Here is an 18513-nt window from a genome sequence, read left to right as displayed (position 1 = left end):
CCAGAAAGAATAATAAGAGTAACATTAAAACTAACTAGCTGCCGCCATTGTTGGAAACTGAGCAGGGCCGCGATGGGCCGCGCTATGAATTCTGGGATAGGTTGGGCCACGAAGTACACACCCGACCCATCCTTCAAATCTGGGGAAATGAAGGACGCATTTGTCGGAGTCTTCGCATTTGGACAGTTTTCGTTATGTCGCTGTAACGTAACCGGCCTACAAATGCGGCCACAGGAGGATGCGGTTCCTGAATTTGGACACAGCTACGATACCGGACACAGCTTCTTCTTCTTCGGGGTTTAACGGCAGCTGGCATCCTTGTACATGCAGTGCTGCCATCTTCTGTTTCAGTCCGTTATTACACTCTTAAATCCTACTACTTACTCCTGCGTCTTTTGAGATCTTACAAAGCTTCAAACGACGCGTCGACTATTAAATTAGTCGTCGGCGATTTTGATAGTCGACGTAATCATGACTAGTCGACTAATCGTGGCAGCCCTAATGCACATATGGGTCAAAGCTGGACATCAGGTAGCAACAGACATGAGAGATGGAGAGACGGCTCCACCGAAAAGGAGGGATCTGAACAGGAAGAAGAGCGCGCTACAGGAAACAGTTAATGAACACAAATCTTGGCTTACACTAAACTAAACAATAAGCCAGTCTGGGTTTTAGTGTAAAGACAAACAACAGCAAAAAGAACAATCGTTACCATATTTTGAGAAACAATGAGGCTTTGTGCAGATTTTACTATTATTTTTCCAAAAACAAAGTTTGACCTAGGGGTGAGCGGTATAAACGGTATACGGTAGAAACGATATGAATTTGGCGAACGGTAGAGCTTCTGACGCTCTACCGCATGTTGATGATGTCATCGAGCTGTGCCTGTTTTGGTCGAAAGCATCGCAGCGGCTGCAAGCATGGAGCTTACAGGTGGGGAGGAGGAGGTGCTCATAAAGAAGACCGGTGGGACGTCGGTCATATGGACCTGGGTTGGGTTTAAGAAGTCGGAAGTTGAGCAGAAAAATATCATCTGCAAAATATGCAACAGTAATAGCGAAGAGACGAAACACGTTTTGGAAAATGAGGAAAGCCAAAAACTGCGGCCTCCACAAACGCCCAGTCAGTCAGGTGGAAAGAAAAAAGAGGCCCTAACACCAGCAGACTGATATTTTCCACTTTTTTTGAAACAATGTACTATTTTGTGTTTTACCGATATTTTACTTGTATTTTTTTACTCAAAAAATGTTTGCACATTTATCTTCATTTTTATTTGTTATTTAAGAATTTTGTGTTACATTGTTTGGAAAAAAGATCTGTTACAGCTTAAAAATTATTTGAAAAGTTTTGTAGTTTTAAATATTTTCTAAGAAAAGTTTTGCACAGTCAGTGTTCTTAAAATGGCTACAATGCTATACTGTTCAGTCATTTTGACATGTATATACAGAAGAAAAGAACATATTGCGATGTATATCGCTACTGCACATGTTTCAAATTATACCACAATATGGACTTTAGGCCATATCGCTCAGCCCTCGTTGGACCTTCTCGAAGAATCCTGCAAAATTGTGCAAAAGGAGTTCCTGTTTGAACCGTGAACCATGTAAACCATTTGCCAAAAGCCCGAGAGAAAGCTTCTGTAACATAGTTGACAACAACTTTCCCAACCTTGATATGAAAAAGCACATCTTCATTCAAATGGGAAGAAACTGAGTGCAAGTATGAAAACTGAGTAGGGATGAAGCCGGGATTGTGCAGGAAGGAGAGGGACAGATGCAAAGCTATGAAAACTGCCAACAGACAGAAAAACGCAGCTTGTTAGCCCTGATGTGCTCGTGGTCCTGAAAGAGTCGCTGTGTACCACAGACACTGGCTTCAGCTCCTCTTTAATCCTCATTTCCTCCTTTCTGCATAAATCATTTAAAACAGGAGAACAGCGAAAACAAAGAGAGCTAAAGGGAGGGAGATGATTATAAAAAGGTGGATCAAGGCAAACTGGGATGGAGGAGGGATGGATGAAAAAATGAAGGGGAAGGGTCCTGAAATTTAGCAGTCTCAAAGAGAAGAGTGCACAATCAGCTCTCCATCCGTATCCAATAAATACGAACGCAAACCGATGACCTCGGGTTTAAGGAGAAGAGGAAAGCGACTGGGGGGGGTAAAGAGGAAAAATATAACGTGACACTATCCGGCCCGAGTGCACGATGTGAGAGAATCAAAGGCACCTTTGAGGAGCCAGAAGACGACAGCCAAAGTGCTGGAAGAGTGGTGTCCATGATTACAAGAAATGGAGAAACCTTTGAGTCTGCGCTCATGAAAGCCCACCCCGGGCCTCTTCTCAAAACCCCTGCTACACTAACAGTGATGACACAGAAAGAGGAGAAGAGGAAGAGAGCCACTAATGATGGAGGGGTCCAGATACTACAGAAGCAGCACACTTTGCAATTCATTTTAATCACTATTCAAAATCATTAGCACAAATGTGCAGGCACTCGTGTTCATTGGACTGTGAGCTGAGAGACAGACAGAGAGGGGTAGAAGACCAATTATACCTCAGCGTGTGAGCCGGGCTTTGAGGTCTTCGAGTAAGACAGTCCAAGACTTGATGGAATAAAAAAATGAAGTTAGGACATTATATTGTCCTGCAAAAAAATCAACAGTGTGATAAAAGGAAAACTGTGGAAAAAAGCCAACCAAACAGATTACATGCTCCCTCTTTCTAGAAATTTCCATTTCCTCATATCTGGTGACAAAAGCATGAAGTCAATGAGGGAAAAATCACAATTTCAAAGAGGAAAGAGACCCAAACAACAACACCGACATCAGACAGGACTCACTGTTCAAGAACAAGCAGAGGTTTAAGCTCCGTTTCACATCTATGGGCCGTCGATGGAAAAAATAAATAATAACAACAACCATAATAATAATAATAATAATAATAATAATCCTAATTTTTTATAAGTAGAAATGTGTGCTTGTAATGCTGTTACCAACCTCCACCCTCCTACTGGTGGAGCGAGGACAGAAAAATAATATTAAAAAAAGGAAATTAAGACAAAGAACTGCGCGATGGTCCGCCGAGACGCTACGAAGGCCGGTGATCCATAATGTGGCTTGCTAACTATTTATAGTCACGCTTTGTATTTTTCACCTTCAGATTTTTATAGCCTCATGATTATTTCACTGCAGAAGTAAATAGCACAGCACGGTGAGCCTGGGCTTCATGTGAGGCCTAATCTGATTTATTTCCCCACAATTCGGCGCTCTGCCTTACACGTACAATTCACTTACTACAGCCTCTACACAACACACTTTCATCTGACCTTCTGTGACCCAGTAATCCCATTAACAACGCGGGACTCTCCTCTGTCTTCCTGTTTGTTTGTGCGTCTCCCGGCGCACGCACACCTGTGCATTTGTATACCCACGGATCTCGTTTTCATTTTCCACCACTGTCTAAAGATGTTCACCATTGAGGAAAGAGCTCAAGCACAAGCAGGTGTCAGCCACTCTCCTCCTCTTTATCCATGTCCCTTGCTCTTCTCCTCCTCCCCACCTCCTCCCCTTCGTGCTCCGTCGCTCCTGTGTGCTTTGGACACGAGTTGGCACGCGGCTAAAAGCCCAGGCCACCTCTCTGCTCCATTGTCCTACCCACTCTGCAGCGGTACTGACAGCGAGGGACCCTTTGTTGCCAGTCTGTCACTTCAGCAGGTGCCTTACAGTAAGAGGCAGGAGGCAGCCAGCCATCCAGCCTGCACGGCTTCGTTAGCACAGAGCACCGTTTGATGTGCTCATTTCATCAGCCGGAGACGGCAGCGAGGAGGATGCTAATAATCACTTGAGAAACAAATACATTCCACTCAGGCTTGTAGAAGATAAACTCCAATTTCAATGATAAAAGGAGAATGACAGACATTCATGCTACCAACAGAAAAAGAAACTGCCCCCCCCCGCCCACACACACACACACACACACACACACACACACACACACACACACACACACACACACACACACACACACACCTATTCTAAAGTAAAACCAATTCATACTGTCAATCACTGAGAATAAACAAGGTATATTGACAAATTGCTGACTGTGTAAAGAAAGACAAAACCGTGTGGGCAAAGTATGCAAAAACAGAGCTGCATTTAAGACAGCTGTGTGATCCCTCAGAACCAGCTCAGTGTGTCAGGGAGCAGGCTGTGTGAAGGAGAGAACCCCCCAGGCGTTCAGCACAGGGGACCCTGGGGGTTTAGGCTATGCTCGCGCACGCTCACTACACTCACAGCCTTTCAAAACGCTGCACCACCATCACACCTCAGTTAAAATCACTTAGAAACTGAATGCATAACGTGTGAAAGGAAATCAAGAGCATTTCATTTAGACTGGTTTGTCTATCTTCAAGTCATACCGAAGACTGCATTTCCCCTCATATCACTGCATCAAGAACAGTCTAATTATGGGTATAGTTCCAAGTGTGACTGGTAAACAATTGGAGAATTATAACTTTTTGAGTGCCGTTTAAAGTTAAAAACACTCATGTAGCCGGATTGTAGCCAAGTAATAGAAACCGTTATCTGTTTGAGAGCACGCATATTTAAGAACATGGCTCTTTACCACCAGGAAGTTACGCTGTGGTTTTTAACGTCACCTCTGAGTTAATGTCAATTTTGTGACTCTGGATCTGAACTAAAATGCAAAAGTCTCACAAAGTGACCAGAGGAAAGTAAAAATGACCGCGTTTCTTCAAAGGAGTCTTGTGTCTTACAGTCTAGTTTCCATTAATTAATGTAATTTAAACAGCAGGTTAACATGTGACTTGGGTCACAGCAGGGGGCGGGGCTGTGCACGAATCAATACTCGCTTTATGTAACACAACATCAAGATTTGTTTTTATAAGTGACACTGACTAATCTGAATATCCATTAACTTTTTAAATTTGCATATCAAACCCGACTCCATAATCTCACAGAGATCTCACATATATATTATTAGAAATGCAAAAAGCATTTAATCCATGAAACAATGGATGGAGAACAGATTTTTTTGTTGCCGTTACTGTTTTTAAAAGCACACCCTCACTTCATGTGCACTAAAATATCCACACCCAGAGTTGCAGACCACAGTAAGGTGAAGATCCCGAGGCTTTAGGCTGCATTAGTCCCTTGTGGCAACAACTCCTGGTCTTTCACAATGAAGAACAGAGCATTGCGCAGCAGAGCAGAGCTTCCTGCCCTCCAGGACCAACGAGGGCTTTGTTTGTTAGCCATGTCACTGACTGACCACCAAATTAGCTGCATCACCTCTGGCACCAGGATATTGGATGCGACATTCTGTTCCACGGGGCTGTGGCTGTGTTTGTCTGCCAGACCACGGGGCCTACATTAAAAAATAAAGAAATGAAAACACAACGGGGGCAAACGAGGGAATTTCACATTTAAAAAAAAATTAAACAAGGGAATACCGTGCTAACTACTGCTATGTGCTAAATCATAAGAATCGATGGGACCAATTAATCAGGATTATGTGTGTTTATCAGTGTTTATCAGTTCCTTTTAATCGGTGCACCCTGCATTAACAATGACCAAATATAACTCAGGCCAATGGAAACTGTGCACAACTTTATCAAATAAAAGCATTTTCTCCTCCTTTGTTAAACAGCTTAAACCTGCTTAGGCCCATCTAGTTTGTTTCTTAGTCGTTTGAGTCGAAGATGATCACAAGCAACAGAACTGGCAAATATACTGGTTTTAATAAGATACCAGTATCTAGCTTTGACAGAGTCGAGTGTTCCTCATGACAGCTGTGTTTCCTTTGGCCGAATCTCTTAATCAAGCATAACACAAAGCTTCTTTCAGGCAGCGACAGTAAACGTGGACAGTTAATCACGCTTTATGCTCATTACACTTTCAGCTTCTAGCAATTACAACAAAACAGCTGAAACAGAGTCCTATTCTTAATCCATTTTACAAAGATGCTGTTGTTTGGTTTTGCTTTACAGTTCAGCATCAGTGAGGCCCTAAATCATATTTAACATGTGTGAGCAGCCCTGTGACCAAATAATAAAATGACTTTTACCTTTCAGTCCGCCACCGTCTGGTTCTTAGATGACAAAGCTCGACTCTGTGAGCTGGAGATGGGGACTGTCATCGTTTTCCTCATCTAAGAACTAAACTTTAGCAGAAAACATCTGGAGTCCACTTTGCCCATCACACAAAAACCAGCAGCCTCTCTTATTCCCTCAACGCAGGCTTTTTCCCTTTCACTTGCATAGTTTGATGCAGTTACCCTGTGTAAGCAAAGAAGTTTGTCTAAGAGGAAATGACAAGCACAAGATGTCCAAATCATTAGTAATGTGAGAGGAGCAGTTCCCAGGCATGTCTCATTACATAGTTGACTGCTAAGAGCTCATGTTTGGGACGTTTCTGGGCCCAGGCCTTCTTCCATGCTCTGCATCAGCATCTGTTCTCCACAGTTTGTAATGGAAACATCTAAGACCCTGAACCCACAACAACCTTTACTCAATCCTGGCGCTCGATGAGGAAAGAAAGAGATACACAAACACAAACTGTGGTTCACTCAACACATTAATGTCATAAACGTAATCTCGTGCAAACAGATGCAGAAAAAAAAGAAAATGAATATGAAGCTGGAAGCCTACACCGAGCACGCAGTAACAGTGGGCCAAGGAAACACGGCTCCACAAAAATCAAGCTTTGGTCTGGCTGCGGTTCGATTTCAGCCCGCTGTGGCTTGTGCGGTGGGTTCTGCAATCTTTAACCAGATCCAGAGCGCCGCTGCTGCTCAATCAGAGGTCAAATACTGCTCTGTTGCTTCACGAGCATGTGAGTGCTCTGTTATCAAGCTGCCAGGGAGGGAGACTCTTTAAGCTGAAGCTGTTTCTACCAGCTCAACAGCTCAAAGAAGGTTTTCCCAAAGCTTCTGAATATGACGATTATAAACTGTGTGATGATTAAAAATGGGGCTGCAGTTAGAAAACCAGGTTTAACTCAGTCGCAGCCGTGTCAACAAGTTGGCACAGAAAATAAATCTGAATAAATCAAACCATATATTATAAAAGCAACACCACATTTCTGCTCGGGTATATCTCAAAATAAAATATGTTTGCTTTCATTTCTCTCCTCACAACTTCTCCATTACATGCAAGTATTTTAGGGAAGACATGTATGTTCGGTCCTTTTTTAATGCAGCAATGCAATCAAGTAAAACAAGCCTGGTAAAGCCATTTGTCTCATGTTGTGAGCAGGCCGCAGTACACAGACTGTAGTGGTCAAAAACTCCCAATTTTGGTCCCGATATCATATAAAAACATAAACGTGCACATGAGAATAAAACATGCACAGAAGCATAACTACACACACAAACATTTCAATGTTTATTTTTATTCCTAAGGCACTCGTCCTTCTTTGCATGAGCGCATTACCTGGCACACCGACAGAGCATCGCTGTATGTGAGTATGTGTAAGGATCTGACGATCGGAGAATACCGTTACCCCTAAGGGGTCGCACCTCTCTCCGTTCTCGCCCTCCTCCCTTATCCCTCCTCTCTAGTCTGTGCCTGAAGGGATTTCCCTTTTCAGTTCATGAGAGATGTCAGACCTGTTCCACCATCCCTCACACAGAGGCTGGACTGTGCCCTATATTCACCCAGCATCTGTAAAACTCCACAAATCAGCCTCATTTCTAGAAATCAAAGCCAAGCGGAGCTTAACAGAATGACAGCTGAATCAAAACGCCCTCGACTCGTCTTCATGCAACAAATGTATCCGATTACTTTTCACACCGAGCGTCACACGCAGGAGTTATGAACTGTTGCACACGAAACCATTGTGTGGGAGATTAAATTAGGAATTCCACTCACCATTAATTACTAGCCAGTAGAGCTGTGCCCTATCACACTGCAACATAAATATATGTAATGTGATCTTTAACATTTCTAAAACTGAGTGCGTATTTTTGGATTATTTGATGAACATCACCGCGTGGTCCTGTCCAGGATGACAGTTACACAAAGCCTGACAAAGGTTACTTTATTCTAACATTTCAAATTATTATTGAATGTACTGCGAGTGCTTTCATTCATGTGTTTTCATTGCACAAACACAACCACAGGCACACAGCTCCAGGTCTTGGAGGTCTTTCAGACATCACTCTGGTCACTTTAACATTAGGCTGGAACAGCTGCTTTTCAAGGTTGAACACATAGACTGTACTGTATTTTCCGCACTATAAGGTGCACTTAAAACCCTTTAATTTTCTCAAAAATCAACAGTGCGCCTTATGTATGAATTCTGGTTGTGCTTACTGACCTCGAACCGATTTTATGTGGTACACGGCGCTCAAACATCTGTCAAAAATGTTTTAGTACGACTTTGCTAAGCTACGAAGCCGCACGGCTTGATGGATTGTTGGAGATTTACGGCTGCCGTAGTCATGAGCCTCGCGGAGTAATCTGGGTCCTAAACTCCGTCTGCTTCAGGTCCCAAAGTCAAACAAACACTGCGGCATCACTGAGAGTTAAAAACTGTCTAAATTCTTTCATCTTTAATAAAATGATCAGTGTTGCTGCTTTACCAGGTGTAACAATTAAGTTTAACATCCAGGCATCCATGAAAACCGAATTTATTAAATTTAACGGAGTTAGAAGTTAGCAGGAAGTTAGCTTGCTAGTTTCCACCTAAGCTTGATATAGCATGTTCTGACTGAGAGATTTCTGAAACATTCAAACGTACAGCTCTGCTATCACTTCCAACATAAATGAAGACAGAAAACTAAACAGCAGTGACGTTTGTAGGGTTACTGAAGTTGGGCTAGCTGCTATATAATGATGTGCTACGTGATCGCTAGCGACACAGCTATGTTAGCATAACATAAACACAGTGAAGCTGGAGGATGAACGCTAACTTTTTTCCACTCGATAAAAGTTAACGTGAGGGTTCCCGATGGTTAGGGACAAATGCAATCGCATGGCAGGATGCTGTAAACGGACCAAACTTCAGTCAGGAGAACAACTGAGATAATCCATCCACAATACCAGGTTAGTCATTAATATACCGCAACAACATGGGAATAGAGCGGCTGTGAGAGAATTCAACAATAATGAGTCAATGATACGGAAGTGGAGGAAGCAAGAAGAATGAGTTGAGTATAGTTTGACTTATCTGACTGCTTTGTTTTGCTTAATAATATAATCTTATAATATAAGCTTATAATATGGTGCGCCTTATGGTCCGAAAAATACAGTACATAAAAGATGGGTGCGACATCTGGGCTGCTAATGCAATCAAGCTTTGTTAGCAAGCTAAAAGTATAAATTGCATAGGTGTTTAGCAGACCTGGCACAATCTTTCACTCTTTTGCATGTAGTATATTGTATATTTTACCTCGAAGTATCATAGAGGAACCACATTCAGGTTTATTTATATCAGAATAGAGTTGACAATATTCAGAAAATGAAAATGTCAGTTACCGATATTTGCATAGAAAGACTGAAGCAAGAGGGGAAAAAAGGGAGAGACGGAAAGAGAGAAGATCCCCAACAGGGGTTGAAAGCAGCTAAATCAGATAGGTCTTTCCTGCCTCTTTCTTTCACACATTACAATATTAATATTAATGAGACTTCCTGTTTTTCCCACCTGTTTTTTTCCCCCTCAGATGATTTGAACATAAAAAAACTTAAAAAGCGCAAATTCCAGGAGTTGCGTATCACAGTTTGACCTGGAGCCACACAGCAGACACCAACCATGACAGACTCGCTGTTCAAAGCACGCGGGAGCTGCTTTCATCAGGGTATCCTGGTGGGTTTTTTTACAGTTTGACACCACCAGCCCATGCCATCTGCCTTTTTCTAAAATCACAACTTCAAGATGAGCTTTCTGCTTGTGTGTTGTTTTAAGGTGGGCTTCACAACCAAGGCCCAGCGTCACGCAAGCTTTTCCTGCTATGCTGCTTGCTGGCTGCTGTTTACAGCCAAGCCTCGCAGTGTGGTGCAATGTTAAATATTCACTGTTAAACTGTCAAGCCAGAACTGCTTGGGAACCCAGCCAGGCACTCACAGTTCAGCAGCATCGGATTCTCCTCTTCTTCAAACATAACCAAACCAAATCAATCACTCTGTTTGCAGCCAAACCAAAAATCAGATCACGCTACCTCCCTCCTCCTGCCACACGCCTACTTCCTGATAGCCTCGGACTACAGGGACCACTTTATTCAGCCCTTTTCCTCCATTTATAAGTACACACATATTCTTTATCATAAATACTAAACACATATACATTAACACTCATCGTTTGTACTTGAAAGACCCCGTACTCTAGGCCCGAGTAAGCCTCTGCTGTCTCCCGATGTCTGCCATCAGACATCTGTAAAATATTTTATTTGATGCCCCAATACCACACTGGCAAAGGTCTCTCATCCTTGACTTGGCAGGACTTCTGACAGAGCCAGCCGGCAGCGCCACGCAGGCCTAACTCCTGCTGCTACAGCTTCCTGCTGCTCTGAGGGAGTCAGGCTGCGAGCCTCCCAGACTGTGGGCCAGGCAGGGCAGGAAGGAGGAGACTGAGGCGAGGCCCCAGGTAGAAAGGACTCCCAGGAGAGGTAAAGCAAGAACAAGAGGACAGAGTTGAGTCCTTTCCAGTTAAGATGTGTAGCACTGCTGGCTTAATCAGCCTGTTAAAGTGACGACACACTGACAGAAGTTAGCTTTACTCAGACATGCCTGCGAATCAGGTTGCTTTTTGAGGGGAGGATAAACGCATAGGACTTGTTGTGGTTTACCAACCCTCATGAAGTGAAACCACCATGCCTTAAATGTGTACTTCTCACCGTCATTAAGAGCAGGGTCTCTGTGTGTGCATGCACTCTGACCGATCACGTCTGAATGTGCACCCGAGTCGATTGTCTGCACCAAGTCAGACCCGGTAACATTTGTCAACATGGCACAAGTCTGACAGCATGCTGTTACACAGTGGCACGCCAAACATTGTACCTTTATATCTTTCCTGTATCTCGAGTTGCTCAACATACTGAAAGCCACAGTTGTTTTGAAGAACGCCATAAAAATTCTTTGAGCAAGAAAAGAAAAAACTGTCTTGGCACAAAATCTCACTTCCAGACTTTGTCTCACGGTCTCAGTCTGCCCAGATTAATCTCACTGAAGCCACAAAACTGCTCCTTTATGAAAAAATTACCTTGACTTTGACCAACCGAACACCAGTATTAAGCTATGATTTCTTATCCATTCGTTTATCACATGAGTCTCTTCTCACTCTGAGAGAATCATGTGATAAATGAATGGATAACAAATCCTCTCAAATGGTGTTATTAAAATAATAAGTAACAACAGGCTCAGAGTAAATACTATGAAAAGCCATCAAACCAACATGTTCGGACGCTCGCAACTTGATGAGGATTAACGGAAGAGGCTTAGGAGTCACACAGGCCAAGGTCAGAGAGAGCGTCTGAAATGAGAAGCAGTAATATGGGACAAATCGAAGAAATGGGTGATGTGGAAGTGGAAAGAGAGACAAAGGGGCTTAAGGGCAGTTTTGGCAGCAGGAGTTAAGGGGACCTTTTCATTACGACTCCTCTTCCTTCTCGATGCCCTCAGGCACCGACCACAGCCTCTAAGCCCCGAGCCAAACCGAGAGACCATGGAGACCACGGAGGACTGCAGTGAGTCAGGGTACAAACACAGAGGGAGGGGAGGAGGGGAGGAGGGGAGGAAGAAAGATGTCTCCCACATGTAAATGAAGCGTCATGAAACAGAGAGATTCAAATAAAAGAGTATGGTTTTACCCTTTTTTCATTTTAGCTACGATCCAAGTGATTAATGTCACTTACCTATATTTATCTATACCTAATTATTACAAGCCTACATGTTCAACATGTACCACCTGACCATGATAAAATGAGCATACATTACATTACAAGTTGTAAATAATATAACAGCTTTATAGAAGTTTGTATACAACTCCACTCATTAGAAATACTCTGATGGTGGTCCCAGCGTTCTAACAGAGCACAAAGACACATTTCTAAAATAGGGCTGTGCGATATGACCAAAATCTCACATCCCGATATCAGACATTTATCGTCCCAACAAGGATATATATCACAAAAATTTTACATTTTCTGTAAATTCTGTGAGTCTCGGGCAACTCGAAGAGGGCGTCACGTGATTCAGTTTATTTTGAAAAATCTCAACAGGATCTTCAGCTTTATTGTAAAAGGTTTATGTGAAAAATAAACAAGCGGACGGCGGAGCCACGCGATGGTTTTACTGTCGTTGTTGCTAACGACAACGCATAAAAACAGTCGCTTGTCCGTCCGTAGTGTGGTTATATTAAATATAAGAGAGAACTTTAAGAAATTAATTCTATAGCGACCGTCAAAACCATGACAAAATATCGCCGTAAACAGTTTATTTTGCGACACCATGAAACAAACGATAGCGTGATATGAAACGATAGACGTTTTCATATCGTCATCCGATATATACCGTTATATCGAACAGCCCTATTTCTGACCCAGAATGCAACGGGTCACAGCAATTTCCTTTTCAGAGATAGTCTTGCTGCTCTGAAGATATCATGGTAATGGGGTAGTATCAGCATTTGAATGGGGCACTGACTTCCTTTCTTTTGGAGCAGTGAACACAGTGCAAATCAAGGCATATCTACTTTATGGTTGATTACAACGATAAAAAAAAAAAGTTCCCTAAAATGAATCCTGCAGTTTTATCTCTGACGTCACTACAAAAGGAAAAAAAAACTAACTGTAAAAAAAAGAACAAAGACTGCAAGAGAGCAAAAAAATGTCCCCAGATTTTCACACTAAAAAGGGGAAGGGTAAAACAGACAATCTGTCAAAACAAAATGTTCTAATACAAATTTCCTCTCTTCGGCAGCAAATCCCGTGTGAAACATTAAGGCTTATCTGTGGTGAGGTTGGAACAAATGCCCACAGCACACTCAGCATGCAACACACACACAAAAATCCTCCTCTTTCTGTTCATAAGTGCAAATTCATTCTGCTTTTGTCTCATCTCATGACAAATGCATACTGTCACTGTCACTGATGTGCTGTTTACTGTGGCATATAGCATCTTGTAATTATTCTGTGGAAGTGAATTTGTATCCTGAGGGATTTGTATTTTTGCGTGTGGATAATCAAAAGCGATAGAGAGGGAGAGGGGACAACTGCAGAGTGATCAGCGATAAAAATCAGACGGTGCTGCTTGAGAACCATCTTTACAGCACAGTTCACAATATGCCAACATGGCTTTGGTACTTCAGTCATACATACACTGACTTAACCTGCAGGCTAAGCCCTGATCAATAGTGGATTGTACAGGCCTATGCTTAGATTTTGGTGGTATTGTAAAAGAAATGAGTAATAATGCAATAATGCATTATTGTACTACTGTAATATATCTAGGTGTATAGTATAACCAACATATAGATATTGTGAAAACACCTGTTCGTCTACTTAATATCTGCAGTTCACTGCATGAGCAGCTAGTCTACAAACATCTAAACAGAGTGTTAAAATGCAAAAGTGCTGTCAGTTACTGATCCTGCACAACTTAATTTGGCAAAACTGTGCAAAATGAAAGCAGAGTGTACAATGTGAGACACGCTTATCTCCTACAGCAGCTTTATTAAAAAGCAATTTCCAAATCAAAACTGCTAACTGTGCTGTTCTTTGAATGAAATTATTCTGAGTCTTCATTTAAAGCTCTGTGCAGATTAACATTATTTTAAAGCAGGTCTTGTTTAACTTTCTCAATGTACACTAAAAAAAATATTTACATAACTGCACCATTTAGTTACTTAATTACTTTAATAGAGTGGTTATATAAAAACACAGTTCTTTCATAAAGGGTTTCAGAGACGGAGGCTGTTTAAAAAAAAAGAGAACAGCAAAGATGTGAATCAACCCTTCTTCTCATTTCAATGATACTCCTCGGTCCTAGCATTAGCTGACCCACGGGCACTGAAAGCATTTCATAAACTTTGAATGAGGTCCTAGGTCAGTAATTTTTGTGCTTGCATGTCTTTGTGGTGGGTTTCCCCCAGAGCACTACAGAACCCAATGAGAAAAGGCATCAGTGCCACAGTGAAATTGAGAACTTTCACGTGACGCAAGGAGCTGCGAGGCATCCACCAAGGATATTTGAATACTTGAAACATCAGCGACCCCTGATAACAAAGGGGGGAGATGGATATGAAAAATATTGACAAGCAGGCAATTTAAGGAGTGTGAAGCTTGCTCACACATCCCACTCTCACTGCCAAAGAACCTATTTTAAACTCTAAGCCTGGAAATGAAAGACTCAATTCTGAAATGCTCTTTTAAAAAAAGAAATATTAACCATTATAATATATTTCTATTTTTTATGTGCAAATAATCTCAAAACCTGAACAACAGAGTCACCTATACAGTGATCTGCTACTTTTGCCAGTTTTTTTTCTGCACAATGCTTGGCCAAGGTCTTTGACATCATGCAAAAGACAGCGTTTAATGTAGCTCGAAATGGCCTCGGGAAGCATCTTCCTTCAAATATGCTCTGTGAAAGAAAAGAAAAGAGCCAACATTTTTTTTGTTCTCTGTGAAAACCCAAAGGCAAGATGACTGTTAAAAGTGGTCAGATGACAAATGTCTCATCTGATCTTTAATCCAGGAGGGGGGGCGGCTTCAGGGCTAAAACAGGAAACTCACACAAGATTGAGCTATTTGGTAAATTCCACTGTGCTAAATCACCACTGCAGTGCTGCACATTTCTCCACACCGATGAATGGCATTTCAGTCCTCGCTCTGAATGTCGTGCTGCTATCAGACAATGTGTATGTATGTGACCCCGGGCGCCATCAAATATCTGTGCTTCTAAAACAAAACTTTATTTCTTCAATTAATGGCATCATCAATGTCTCTTACAATAAATAATGGCTTAAACAATTTCTAATATGAACAATTCTCAGTTTCTACTTTCCCCGAGTTGCCATTCAATAAGACTTTTATTAAATCCAAACAACAGAACGGGGCTAAACAGCCGAGTTTTGCCAGAGCCTGTCAAAAGTAATCCACCTCTCATCAGCTCAAATTCAAAGTGGGATGTTACTGGCAGAAATCCCTCATCACAGAGACTGATGCAAACATTTGGCAGCCATTTTCTGATCATCCGGTTCATGACACATTCCTTGATAGTCAACTTCACAGAGCCAGCCAGTGTTCATCTCAATCACCTGATGACGCTGGCAGACTCGAGCCTGTTGTCTGACGATAATCGGATGTGGCAACAGAGAAGTGAGTAATAATTGGGTCAACAAGGTATGTCAGCTCCCACTAACTCTGGTTTGAATCATCTCTCTGCAGCGTAGCCAAACGTGATAGTACGACGCCTGAAATATTTGGCTGTGATAGGCAGCGACAGCAACGTGGCACGGGATACTGCTTTCAACCTACATCTGACCCCGAGATGATTAGGCTTAGCGGAGATGAAGCCGCCCACATACCTGTGCAGAGAAATCCGGTGGTATTTGTCTTGTTTGTTGTGCCTTTGGCTTGTATTTACTCCTTTTTTTCCCCCCCAACTTGTTTTTCTACTCATGCCATTGTTATTATAATTTGTATTTTTAATATTATTATGTTCAAAATTAAAGATGAGAAATTACAAAGTTCCAACAAAACTGTGGACGCCATGAGTGTGTAAAGGTTTTGCAATAACTACTCTGACTCACAACAAAGGAAGTAAAACGAGAAAGGCCTGATCTCTGATTTATTTTTTATTTGAATAAATTACTTCTTTGTAACGACTTGCAGCTCTCTTCCAAACAAACCTCGTCTACCAAGTGTATAGTTTTTATTGTGTTTGGCAGCGTGGAACAAAAAGACAGCTGGAAGCGCGTATGCCTTTTCCAAAAATTACTAAAAGGTTAAGAAACAAGTGTTTTGTAATACGCCTTTACATGTTTTCCTAGATTAAAAAAAAGAAAATGCAGAGGTGGGTTTGTTTTTTGAACTTCCATATAGTAACATATTTGCAATTTGTCTGACAGCTACTTTGGCTTGAGTTTAATAACACAATCCCACATATGACAACTAAAAGAAACTAAACTAAGGCAGATTCACTTCAAATTTTTCATTTTTTATTAAATTTATAAAAAGAGCATTATTTTTTTCCCCATTATCAGTTATAATTGTAAGATAAATCAATTTAGATTTTGATCTATAAAACATCAGAACACAGTAATTTCATCAGTGTTATTGAATCTAAACCTCAAAATTATTTACTTGACTTCATTTTTTTTTTCTCTATCAAAATATCTCTTGGTTGTTTTAAATTTTAGTCTCCACACATAAAAAAAAATTGCCATCCACGGGAAAATTACAGTAGGGATGCATGTAAACTACTGGGTTTATATTTACAGAGCATAGGTGCCAAGCAGAGGTTCGTGGAAGGCATCCACTCCATATCCAACCCTGCTTTGGCCCTGCTGCGGCCCTGCTGCAGTCATGTTCATGGATGTTATACTACTCGACTAGGAATTCCTCCACAAATGTCCTTACTGACAGCTGAGACTTCAGATCCAAAGTAGAGTAAGCAATGTTGACAGACACGTTGCACATCACGATTGACACATTACACAAAATAAGTCTTTGACATAAAAAATACCTTCACATCATAAACTACTGACAACCAAGGATGTAAAGAAAGGCTGTAAAGACATCACCGAGGCTGTGTGTGATTACTACTGTTTGAAAGCTGTTGTGTACTACGTGTAACATGACTGTAACATTGTAGCAACAAGTGTCCACTGTCATGTTGGCACCGCAGGATTAGCCGCTTTAGCACTTTAGCACAAAGCCGTTTTGCGCACATTGTAATATAAACGTACAAAGCAGCTGGAAGCGTTTACTGACACCTTCAACTGTCCAGTTTTATAGAGATAAAGTCCGCAAAGCGACATGCTAGGAAGCTAACAAGCTAGCCTAGCTAGCGAACTTCACAAAACTTCTTCAAATGAGCGACAAACTTGTGTCTGAAGGGCAACTGGTGGCTACTACGAACTTTTTAAAAAGTCTGTCACTTTCCGAAGAAGTTAAAGCGCAAAGAGCAGCAGCTTACGAGGAGTTCATTAGCAGTAGCTGAGTTTCAAAAAGTTCACTATCAGCTAACGCCGTGTCAGTTCTTACCAGGAAGTGGGAGACTGTTGCTAAGCTATTCCTTCTTCACGCTGAGGCTTTTTCCTGATGGTTATGGCGGTTGTCTTTGTTTTGACTTTCCCTTTCTTTCCAAGGTCGCTACGAGAAGTGGACTCGGCGGGCCTCTGTTCCTGCGTGGCACCGTGACTGAGCTGGAAAGTTGTCTCGCAGAGAGCGCCTGTGCCGCACAGCCAGGCGAGATGTGTACGTGTTTTCGGTCAGACTCTCCACTACAAGGCCCCCCTCATCACCACAATGCTGACCCGTGTGACTGTAATGTAAACAACCCAGCATTCCCGGAGCGCAGGGGAGGGGCGAGTGTCAAAGAGCGAAGGGAAACTGTCAAATACCGCGAGATTCAAAGGAGCGACTTCGAATCACCAGCGTGTTATTTACGGACAGAGGAGAAGTTTCCTGTTTCAACTTATGGTGCATTTACTGGCTCTTTCTCGAGCTTTTCACTTTTAATTGCTGCTGGGCTTTTCAAACGCACTTGTAGACAAGTGGCATCTGCTTATATTAAAGGAAAAACAGATATGTCTATAGCAGGCACCTCAAAAGCTGTGCAGCTCACACCAGAATAATTTAGATGGATAAATAGCATTACAGTTATCGCTCTGTGCTTAGTTTGAAGAAGTTGCATTATACCAAAACGTTACACCTTCGTGTTGCAAAATCCATCCACACCTCTCCAGTTCACTTCTGTGGTTGAACAGAAGATGATCCCAGCTTTCATAGGACAACAGGCCCACGTCACCTCTGTGAAGTGGGCCTGTTGTCCAAGCCTCCCGCGATTGTCTCGACTTTTTTATTTTTTATGCCAATTTTTGCTCATAATCGTTGCGTTTTTCTTTATACCACCCACCACTGTCTGGGATGTCATTCTTAAGTTGCAACAAAACTAAAACATTTGGTATTCCAACTTTGCTCAGAATTTGCATGACAATCTGTTGAGGCAGTGTAAGAAGGTTTAAGTGTGCAGAGGCAGCCAGGGTGTGCTGAATCCACTGAAGCACACGCATATCCTCGGTTATTTGCTCACAGTCTCGCTTGCTATCATTGCACGTGTGCACATGACACGCGCAGAGTCTCTAATTGGGAATATTAAGAGAATTTATTGACAAAAAAAATGGTGCCGCGGATTGACTCGCGTGGACAGCGAGCGCAACTGGAACTGATCAGCTTACTTTGCTTTGATAAGAGCTTCAGCGGTGATTTCAGACTGACAATTCAAACAGCGCTGATACACAGGAAACACATCTGTCTTCTTCCCATCCCCATTG

The 18513-nt window shown here is 42.1% G+C and overlaps 1 protein-coding gene across 2 annotated transcripts in view; it reads right to left on the bottom strand.

The window, feature by feature from the left end:
• Nucleotides 1–17571, bottom strand: part of nek7 (NIMA-related kinase 7) — a 59162-nt gene extending 41591 nt beyond the window's left edge. Inside the window, exon 1 of one of the 2 annotated variants that reach the window (XM_031739757.2) lies at nt 17222–17571. The gene's annotated coding sequence lies outside the window, so the exon portion shown is untranslated. Of the gene's footprint in view, nt 1–6082; nt 6237–17221 lie in introns of those variants that run through there. The other variant, XM_039600833.1, reaches the window with a different exon arrangement.
• Nucleotides 17572–18513: the final 942 nt, after the last annotated feature.

Source organism: Oreochromis aureus, linkage group 17 (genome assembly GCF_013358895.1).
Source record: "Oreochromis aureus strain Israel breed Guangdong linkage group 17, ZZ_aureus, whole genome shotgun sequence".
In the NCBI taxonomy this organism is placed as follows: domain Eukaryota; kingdom Metazoa; phylum Chordata; class Actinopteri; order Cichliformes; family Cichlidae; genus Oreochromis; species Oreochromis aureus.
This window is presented reverse-complemented; position numbering and strand designations above follow the sequence as displayed.